Source organism: Lycium ferocissimum, chromosome 8 (assembly GCF_029784015.1).
Source record: "Lycium ferocissimum isolate CSIRO_LF1 chromosome 8, AGI_CSIRO_Lferr_CH_V1, whole genome shotgun sequence".
Classification (NCBI taxonomy): domain Eukaryota; kingdom Viridiplantae; phylum Streptophyta; class Magnoliopsida; order Solanales; family Solanaceae; genus Lycium; species Lycium ferocissimum.
The window spans coordinates 8,285,597-8,296,831 of NC_081349.1; positions in this window are offsets into that span (position 1 = coordinate 8,285,597).

The following is an 11,235-nucleotide window of genomic DNA, read 5'->3' on the forward strand; positions in this document are numbered from 1 at the left end:
TATAAGAGACCCCAAGTTCATTTATTTCATTTCATTTTCACCTCACACCTCAAGAACACTCTAGAACCCTCTCCACTCTTCATCCATAAAAGAACTCAAGAGGATTTGTGATCAACTTCATCAAACCAACAAAATCAAGTGTATGAAACACATTAAAGTTCATCCAAGCCAAGCAATTCCAATGGAAGGGAACTAGGGTTTTGGTGCAAGAGAAGTATTTTCACTCAAGGCTTATTCCTACACTATCTAAGGTAAGTTTTATGATCTTTCATGTTGTTTAAGGTAATGAGAGGTTGAAAGACTTAGATTATGGAAGGAGATAGAAAATGGGTCACAAAGATAGGAATAATGAGATTTTGAGTAATAGCTTGGAATGAGTCATGAATATTAATATGTTGTGAATGTAAGTATGCTATGAGTGACATCTAGAGAATGGGATAAGTATTATATGTGAGAAAACGCATTAGTGAACTATGACCATGATTATGGAGGAATTGAAGTGAAATTGTGAAATGTGGATAATATAGATGAATGATGATTGTTGCTTATAATATGGTGAATGTTGTTATATATGTTTGGGAGTTGATATGTAATATGAGAAAAGTTGTATAAATAAAGGAAATGCTGCCCAATTTTCTCTAGCCTTAGTAAGCATGTTCTTATAATCGATTAGCTAATGTTAATACGAACTTTCTTGAAGGTAGAAACGCGAGCATCGAAGGGGAACGATCAAACGATAGAATAGCTAAACGAAAGAGGTATGTAAGGCTAGTCTCTTATTTCTAAGGCATGACTCCTATGGTATGAATTCCCCTATATTTCCATGACTTTCCTACACATCGGAAATTATGAGTCTATGGTTATAAAGAGATTTTCATAAGATAGAGAAAAGAGATACGATGTGAGTATGATGATGATGACTATGAGTTGAGCCTAAAAGTTCTAAAGTTCATGACATGCTAATTTCATAAAGTTCTTGCTATGGATACGATATGATGTTTCTACAATCTAATGACCCTAAGTATAGTTCCATTGATGCTTTTCTTTTTGTGCACTCACCTTAAAACGTTAGTCCCTCCAAGGTGAGATATAACGATTATGATTACTCCATAACGTAGTCGGGGGTTCACGACCTCATGTCACCCCGACATAGCCATGGTTACCTACAAGCTTTAATGTACGATTAATGATGAATGTATGATGATGCTAAGTTATGATAAGGTTATGATATTCCTATGAGATGTGTGATAATGATAAGTTTATGTTGACTATAAGACGATACGATTCCACCGTGCCTAGTTAGCCGGGCATGTCACCGCGAAGGCGGGCTGGTATGTTTACACCGAGCCTAGAGGGCCGGCCATGACACCACTAGTGGGCGACATATGATGGCTACCCGGATGAGGGTTAAAGATGATGACATATATAAATGATACGATGATGTATGCGCTATGATGATACATGTACTACGATTATATAAGATATATGTGTGAAATGTATCCACCCCTAAAAGTTACGCAGGTTATATCTTCATCTTATGTCTTATGATTTCTCTATTATGTTCATTTCATTCATGCCTTACATACTCAGTACAATGTTCGTACTGATGTCCGTTTTCTTTGGACGCTGTGTTCATGCCCACAGGTAGACAGGGAGGTGATCCAGACTCGTAGGAGCTATTAGCTGACTTGAGAGCACTCCATTGTTCCGGAGGTGCCATTGATTTATTCTTTTGTGTATATATATATGTTTTGGGCATGACGGGGTCCTGTCCCGTCCATATGTCTAGTACTCCAGTAGAGGCTCGTAGATACGCATGTGTGGGTAGTATGGTCTTACGGTTCCTTCTCGTATGTTTGTGTGTGTATATATATATATATATATATATATATTATTTTGATAGCCGGAGGGCTTATGTATATAATGTAAACATGTTTCCAGTGGAAATGGTTCTCCTATGATTATAAGCATGAGACTAATGAATGACCGCAGAAAGAGTAATAGAATGAGCGGTGCTCGGTGGTTAGCCCCGGGTACCCGTTATGGCCCCTAGTCGGGTCGTGACAGGATGTTTGTGAATATCCCTCTCAGCTGCTATTACAATCTCTTGCCCTTGCATTCAAATTTTATAGCCTGGTGCAGACTTGATAGCACCGCACCAGCGGAGTGGATTCGGGGTCTTCCCAAGAGCATGTTGTAATTGGCAGTGATTTCCATGACCTGAAACTCTGCTGTAAAGGAGGCAGACCCGACTCGGATCTGTAGACCGACCTCTCCTAAAGAATCACTTAAGGATCCGTCGAATCCCCTGACGTTCGTTGGGCTCTGGCAGATCTTTCCTATGTCGTAGCTAAGCTGTTTCAGGGTGGTTGTGGGGAATGTTGAGGCCTGACCTATTATCCACCAATACCCTTCCTAAGGCCTTGTCACGAAATTCAAGGGTGATATGGAGGACTTTGTTGTGGGATGTCCTTTCGACGGGTAGTTCTTCCTGCTGGTACATGTGCATCATCCAATACCTTTATGAGGGCATGCCTATGAGATGGTGAGCTAGCTAATAGCAACAACACCGAGATTTGTACCGGCGTCTTCTTCAAATGCTCAACAATGGAATAATCTTTGGGTTGCATGCGCCGCCAGAAATTTTCGGCCTCTCCTTCGGTTATTGCCCTCTTTTGAGCATTCTCCTTCCTTGTGGCGTTCTGAGCTAGTTCTTTAGAAGTATAGCACCTTCCTAAACAATTCATGCCTTGGGTTATTGATGCCTGCAGTGATTGGCTTTTTGAGGTCAGGCGCAATCTGTTATGCTATTTGGGCTACCACAATTGCTTGGACCAAAATCTTGAACATGGGTATAGCCTTGGGAACTCCCGGACTGGGGACTAAGACGTTCAATTTGGGCTGTTCTTGGAGGGTGAGGGAAGTGACCGTCTGCTCCAGAGGCTTGGTGATTCTGCGAGACAACGTTCCACAAGCTTCCTAGTCTTCATCCCTTTCTATCATGTAGACCTCGCCGTTTCCATGATTCGGCAACGGGTTCGTGTTTACATTAGGGGCGGTAGTTTCCAAGACGATTTTCCTTTTGTCGACCAGATGCTAGATTTTGTGTTTCAGGTTTATGCAATCCTCCGTGCTGTGCCCCACCCCTCCTGAGTGGTAGGCACAAGTTTGATCGGCCCTGTAGAACTGGCTGTGTTATGCTAGCTTTGGCTGGGCTGTCTGAATTAGCCCTATGGTCAGCAGCCTTTCCAACAGTCTAGCCCTTGGTTTGAGAAGCGACGTGAATTCCCTCACAGGTCTCTTCTCAAAAGCAGGACGTGGTGCATTATATGTTAGGGGTGGTGGCTGATTTTGGTAATTCTAGGTTTGATAGGCTTGTGGGGGTTGTTTTGTGGTGGACGATAGTTCTGCAAATTGCAAATAAAATCATTGAGTAGTTAATAGAGCCTCGAGGGTTCCACTATTAATTTATAACAGTAAAATAATGGCCCGGATAATTATGCAAAATTATCCAGGTTTTCTGCGAATGTGCAAAATTATTTTATTTGTTATCCAAGGACTTTGAGTAATCAAAATAAATTAAGAGAGGTCAAAAATCAGGTGTCAACAACATTTTCCACCAAACTTCCTGTCCGCATACTCCATAACAAAATGGAGTAGTGGAAGAAAACACAAACTGTCACACCCCAATCCTGATAGGGCATGATAGGCACTCAACTCTTACTTAGAGCTGACCGAACCCTCTGGCATTCACATAATGAAACTGGACATATATTTTTTTTGGAAATATAATAAAGTACTTTCAGTCAAACCATAGAAATTTGCGAATGATACTCCATTAATCAAAAATTGAATAAGTCAAACTGACATATCGGCCTACATGATCGCTTTACTCAACGCATTACATCTCAACATACTAACCACAGGACACAGTCTGCAAAGTCTCTAAGAGTAAACACCTGAATCATATGAGTCGGGACAGGGCCCTCGACATACCCATACGCACATATAATAACCATAATGACTCGGCAAGATCGCTCCAGGGAGAAAATGGAGTTTGCCAATCCCAGCTGATAGCCAACCATCCTAGATGAATACTTTTACTTGCAAAATAATATGGGACTGTGTGGCATGAACACAGCGCCCCCAGGCAAAGAGACGTCAGTACGAATAATGTACCGAGTATGTAAGGTAGCAGTAATCACAAGGAATGAATCATAAATCATAATGAAAGTACTAGTAACAACCTGTACGGTGAATAGCCCTAGAGAGGGAGAACAATGATGTCAATAGCCCCGAAGGCAATGACTAGGAATGTAAATATATTATACCGTACCTGTCCCTTTAGTAAGGGACTCGGTGAAATGTAAATATATATCGTACCTGGCCCTTTAGTAAGGGACTCGGTGAAATAATCATATATATACCATACCCTACTTCCTCTGAGGGACTCGGCGAACAATGCAATGAAACCGTGCACGAATACGTACCTAAATGGGACTCGTGAAATGATGTAATAACGTTATGCACGATTAGAATACCAGGAGCAACCATAGACAAAACTAAATCATCATCTGGGACTCAACAGAATAATTAGAATGAACCAACACTTGAGAATCAAAGACAACTATCATGTCAAGTACCACTGAGAATTAGCGTTCATTGGAGTCATGTATGTTCGTCGTTCACTCACTTTATGTAATTTATGCCAAAAAGAAAGAAAGGGATAGCCTTAACATACCTCAATCTCCTCAAGTTATAATCCTTCCCAACGCAGCACGCAATGGGGTTTAATCTACATAAGCACAACAAGGCATATGGTTAATACCATTCGAAGACTTAGTCGAATCTTCACGCTAGCAACTCGTTTAGATAAATTTGGGCAGCATCTCTCCTATGACCTTAACTTCCTCCAACTTCATATATCAATAACAACAACTAGAACGACCAAATACTATATCTGTACCAACATTATCGTCAAGCAATCAAGAAGCGACGAGCTCCCGAGGCTATATACAATGGTTCACTCCATACCCGACCTCCTTTTATCAACAAACAAGCACTACACGAGCTACCACACCCCACCAATCTCCATACCATAAGAAAACAACCCATAACCTATTTATACAATTACTATGACTTAAACTCACGGCTTCCGATCACCGTCCCATGAGTTCTTAACAAATACATACCTTAATTGCTCATACGAGCTCGTAGAAGGTCGCAGACTAAGGATCATACTTGGGTCACCTTCGTAAAAGCTTCCCACCACCTTTATTTATTACGAAGAAACCTTCGGGTTCCATTAAAATTCTTGAAACACTTTTGCGTAAAGTAAAACTTGAATCCATGGTTGCAGCACCTTGTTGAACATTTGAAAGAAGGACCAATGTTTATAGTACTTCATCAACGTTGAAAATGGAAGAAGTTATTTTTAGCTCTTTGTTGAACTCTTTTAAGAATGAAAAAGAAAAGAGAAACTTGATGGTACATGAAAAATCATAGACTTAGGCGGTGGGATTACATTTCTATTAAAGGGACATTGGCACATGGCCACACATGGAGAAAAGTTAATATAATACAAGCATATATCTATTAAAGGGACATTAGCACATGGCCGCAAGTTAAATAAGTAAATATTTTGTCCTTCTCTCAAGGTCCTATCGTTAAACTACTAATCAATCACGGGTATCTTGGGAAATTAATACATATACTATAAAGAGTAAAATATTTATAAAATATATTTCATTAAAATTCTAATTTTGTTCGATCTAATCACAAGAGTACAAATTTTTATACTATAATTTTTCAAATCGGGAAAAGATAAATTTTCTTATGTGACAACAATTTCTATTCTTATAACAAATAAAATCTCATTTATAAATATCACATCATGTACATAATGTAAAGCGTATCCGAAAAGTAGTAAAATACATAGTTGTATAAAATCATATTTGTCGGACCCTCTTACAGAAAATCTTTCACTTAAAAGATAATAACATATCCAAGCAATGTATAATAGTTTCGAAATTCATCTAACTTATGGGGTTTTATATCTATAACCTCAAAAATAATCTTGTCCTTGAACTTATGTCGATTAGCTTATGACAAATCCAACATACCAGAGTTCGGGATGTAACACAAACACTTAATTGAGACATCCAGGGCTCTCCTTTTTTCAGTCTAAATTGCCTGTTAAGTATTGGGGTGAGTGTGTTCTCACTGCCACTTACCTTATCAACAGATTTCAATCGCCCCTGTTACACAACAAAACTCCATTTGAACTCCGTCATGGTTCTGCTCCATCCTATACTCATCTTAAAGCCTTTAGATGCTTATGTTATACCTCTGTTCCCATCCCTCAAAGGGACAATGTCCCGACCCATTTGGACCAAGTCGTGCGGACACTTACCTTTTCCACCTCGGTAAGCGAACCCTCAACCCAACGATAAGTAAAGACGTGAATAATAAATCAAGCAAGTGGAAAGAATAATTACATAAGTCTCACAATAATATATATAATGGAAATAGTGTGGAATAAGGAAACACCCCCAGGGTCTGATCTAAGTCATACAAGAGCATCTATGAAAATATACAAGTCTGAAATAATAATACATAAATCTGTCTATGTCTCAGAATAGGAATAATAAGACATAAATTAGGAAGAGTCTTCAAGGCAATGAACAGCTAGTGCTCACCCTAGAAACTCGGTGCTAATGCTGAAGCGACTATCAGTCATAGGAGACGGAGGATGACCCAACCTGATACTCTACATTCATAAAAGAATGCAACAAGTGCAGATCAGTACTAAATCACAGTACTTGTAGGTATCATAGGCCGACTAAATATAGCTAACATAATTCAGACAATAAAGCAAGATAGGCAAATAAACCAATGAGTATAAGTCAAATATAATCAAAGCAAGTACACGTCATAACCTAAGTAGAGCATCTAATCCCAAATGTGCCAAGTCTCAATATGTCCAATCTGAAACCAACATCATAAGTAAAAACATCAATCATCTCAAAGTAAGCCATGGATGTAATGCAATGCAATAATGTATGAATGCAATGCAATGCCATGCAAATGCTCTGTACGCATGTACTCCGGACAGAAATATCGACATCTTGGTAGCACAACCCAAGGTGACTCGCGAAGTATAAGGGCCACTCGTCTCGAATTTTTGCCCAGCAGACAGACGAGACTCGAATCTTTACCCACGGGGGTTCTCACAAGCACCATCCTGGGGGACCAGTAGAGTCCATGCACTCACTCTATCCACGATTTCAGGACTAACATCAAATATCAGACTCTCACATCACTCTCATTTAAAAATTGAGCCAAGCTCATCACAATGTTTCACCAAGTACCAATAGTGTCTCAACAATATGTCCTGAAAATGAGAATGAGTGAAATGCATGTGTCAACATCAAGAATTAACTCAATATCACAAGTACCAACATGTGTACGCCAACAATATAGTCAATGTCACAAGTACCAACCATGCATACGCCAACAATATATCAATGTCACAAGTACCAACATAGGTACGCCAACAATATCTTAAAAACTACACAAGTCATATAGATCTCTATCCTCATATCAACGTGACCCGTAAGATACTACAACATCACAATCAAGAAGGAACAACAATTCCCGATATCTATTAACAACACGTGGTATCAGCCCAACACAACAAGTCAATCAAGTCATACACAACGAGGTGGCTAGCCCAATCACGCAACAGGGCCCAACCTAAGACAACATCCAACCAAACTTCATACCCGAAAGTTTACATGCTTTCTCCGATAATATAATCTAAATATATGCCTCGCTATACGAAGTCTCACCAAGGGTAAGCCATAACCTACCTGGATGGCCAAACAACAAACACCAATAATCACTCTTTTGCCTTGCCTTTCCACTGAGCCTCAGAACCAAAGAAGTCTAGGCATATTCAAAATCTAGATTAGAAATCATGAAGAACGATACTAATATTGCTATCATTCAATTTAGGTCAAATCCAACCTTAGAATTTGGGGAAACGGGGCCCACAAGGTCAAAACGGGAAATTCGGGAGTAAAATATCAAATTAAGTACCAGGTGATCAAAACCCAATAACTAATTGCTGATTTAACTCATGGATTCACCTAATTTCGGATTTCAAGTAAAACCCCCAATTTTGGGTATAACCCTAATTCTTTGATTCAAGAATTCAACTCTAATAATGGAAGATATATGATTAACAACCTTAGATTTATCAAAATCTAGCATAAACTCTATCAATTTCATCTTTAATAAGCCTAGATAGAACATGCATAAACTCCATGTTTATCTTCCATTACTAAGGGAAATAGGAATCTATGATGATTAGGAAGAACGAATTGCAAAGAGATTAGCAAGACTTACCACCAAGAGTTTTCTCCAATAATCTTCTAAAACAGTCCCCAAAAGCTCAATTTTCGTAATGGAAATAAATGATAGACTAAGGGCTTATTTAATGCACACTTAATGAAATAACAGGCCCATTACCGCCACAACAATAACCGGGCCGCAACAGCGATGCCACCCCAGCGCCTCCACAGACCGCTGGGACGGTCTGGGCCAAATAACACTTGGTCGATCCCACCGCAACAGCTATGCCACTGGGGCGGCATTGGTGTCGCCAGTGCGGACACCAGGTACCAGAAACCCAACTATTTTTTTAAGTCTCAACTGAGATCCCGAACCACTCCCAAGGCTATCTGCTCATAAACCACATACACAGATCCACACAAAAATACGCTACGAACGCGCTCGTAGCCTCAGAATTTCCAACGGAGGTCTCGTTGACCGAGTCAACCCCTGATACCTTATTTTCAATTTCCCAACCCAACTCCTAAAAGGCATCCGAGTGCATTGGGAGCCGAACCAGATATACACACCGGTTCTAAACGACCATTCGGACCTCTCGAAATCAGCGAAATTCTGAAAAAAGGTCCATTTACCCAAAAGTCAACTTTAATTCGATTCTTTTCGCTTTAAGCCTATATTTTATGAAAAGTCACCCGATTCAAGTCTAGACACCTCGAGAAGCGTGCCAATGGTCCCCTCGGGTCAAAAGTGAGCTAACCAATGCTCAGAAAGGGCGAAAATGCTGAAAAGGCTATAACGACCTAACGGGTCGTTACAGACAAATTATAATCCAGGTCTATTCAGTCTATTTTTCTGGGATATTGCACTGGTAAGAAAGGCTACAAACTTTATCTTGGTCTTCTCACAAGATTTGTTTTTCAAGAGATTTTTGTTTCATGAGTCAATTTTTCCTTATGCATTTCCTCCTTCAGTTTCTCTTTTTTCTCCTCCTTTTCCTTTTTAATAGATCCAGCCTATCCTGTTCCTGTTCCTCCTCCTATTCCCCCTACAAGATCTGCCGGACTCATTATTCCTCCTACCTAACTTCAGGATTATGTTTGCTCCTCTGTCTCTCCTCCTCAAATTTGTTCTACTTCTGTTGAGATTGCTCTGCTGGAACCTCAGTATTATCAGCAGGCTGCTGCCTACACTGCTTGGCAGGAAGCCTTGTTGAAGGAATTTAATGCTTTAGAGGTAAATCAGACTTGGGATATTGTGACTTTACCTCCAGGTAAGAGGGCTATTCCTTCCAAGTGGGCATACAAAATTAAACAAAAGGCTGATGGGACTGTTGAAAGGTACAAGGCTAGATTGCTTATTACGGGTGATAGTCAACAAGAGAGGGAGAATTATAATGAAACCTTTTACCGAGTTGTAAAAATGACTACCATCAAATGCCTCTTGGTTGTGGCTGTTAAGAAACATTGAAATTTTTTTCAATTAGATGTCAACAATGCTTTCCTCCGTAGCGGCCTTCAAGAGGAAGTATATATGAAAATGCCACAAGGTCTAGAGGTTTAGGCTCCTTCTTCTGATTTTGGTCCCTTGGTTTGTAAGTTGAGAAAATCTTTGCATCGATTAAAGCAGACTTCTAGACAATGGCATGCCAAATTGTTAGAAGCTTTGCATTCCAAAAGGGTTCCTTCCTAGTATGAATGACTACTCTCTTTTTACCAAGTTGTCTGGTTCTTCAATTACTATTGTGGCTGTTTATGTTGATGACAAACTTCTTGTTGGTGCTGACACTGCTGAAATTGCCTCTCTAAAACATTTCCTTGATGATATTTCAAAATAAAAGACTTGGGTGAAGCACACTATTTTCTTGGCTTGGAAATAGTAAAACAATCCAATGGTTTGTTGGTAACTCAACATAAATTCACTTCAGATCTCTTGTCTGAGTTTAATTGCTCCACTGTTACACCAAAGGGTTAGTCCATTGGAATTATATGGTAAGCTTTCATCTGATAATGGGGATCTCTGTCCTGATCTAGCCCTTTACAGAAAATTGGTGGGCAAGCTAAATTTCCTTCAACACACTCAACCAGATATTTCTTTTGCTGTACAACGTCTCAGCCAGTTTTTGCACTATCCTCGGTTGCCTCACTTAGAGGCTGGTCTTCATGTCCTTCGATATTTGGATGGGTCTCCGAGTTTGGGTATTCTTCTAAATGATGCTCCAGATTTCTCTGTGACTGGGTTTTGTGATTTGGATTGAGCTGCGTGTGTTCAAACTAGGCGTTCCATTATTGGATTCTACATGCTTTTGGGCGGTTCTTCTATTTCCTGGAAGTCCAAGAAACAACCCACCATGGCTCTCTCTTCAGTTGAGGCTGAATATAGGGCACTTAGAAAGACTATTGCTGAAATTTCTTAGCTAGTTCGTTTACTGCTAATTTTGGATTGAATGATTTATCTCCTGTTGATGTGTTTTGTGGTAACCAAGCTGCTTTACACATAACCAAGAATCCGGTATTCCACAAATGCATCAAACACGTTGAGATCGATTGCCACTTTGTACGTGAGGCTCACTGAAGGACTGATCTCGTTGAAATATGTTCCTACATCTCTTCAGTTGGGTGAAATCCTTAACAAAGCCTTTGACTGGTGTCCAACACAAAGTTTTGATATCTAAGCTGGGTTAGGATTCCAGCTTGAGGCGACCTATTAGAAATGGACTTGTATAGGATTAGTTTTTGTATTGCATTTTACATTGGGCCTCTGTATACCAGGCCCACATCATTATTAAGTTAAGTTTAGCCTGTCTATAAATAGGACCTCTTTGTATCAATATACACTTTTGCCAGTTTAATTTTTACACATAAATAAACAAATGCTCTCTCC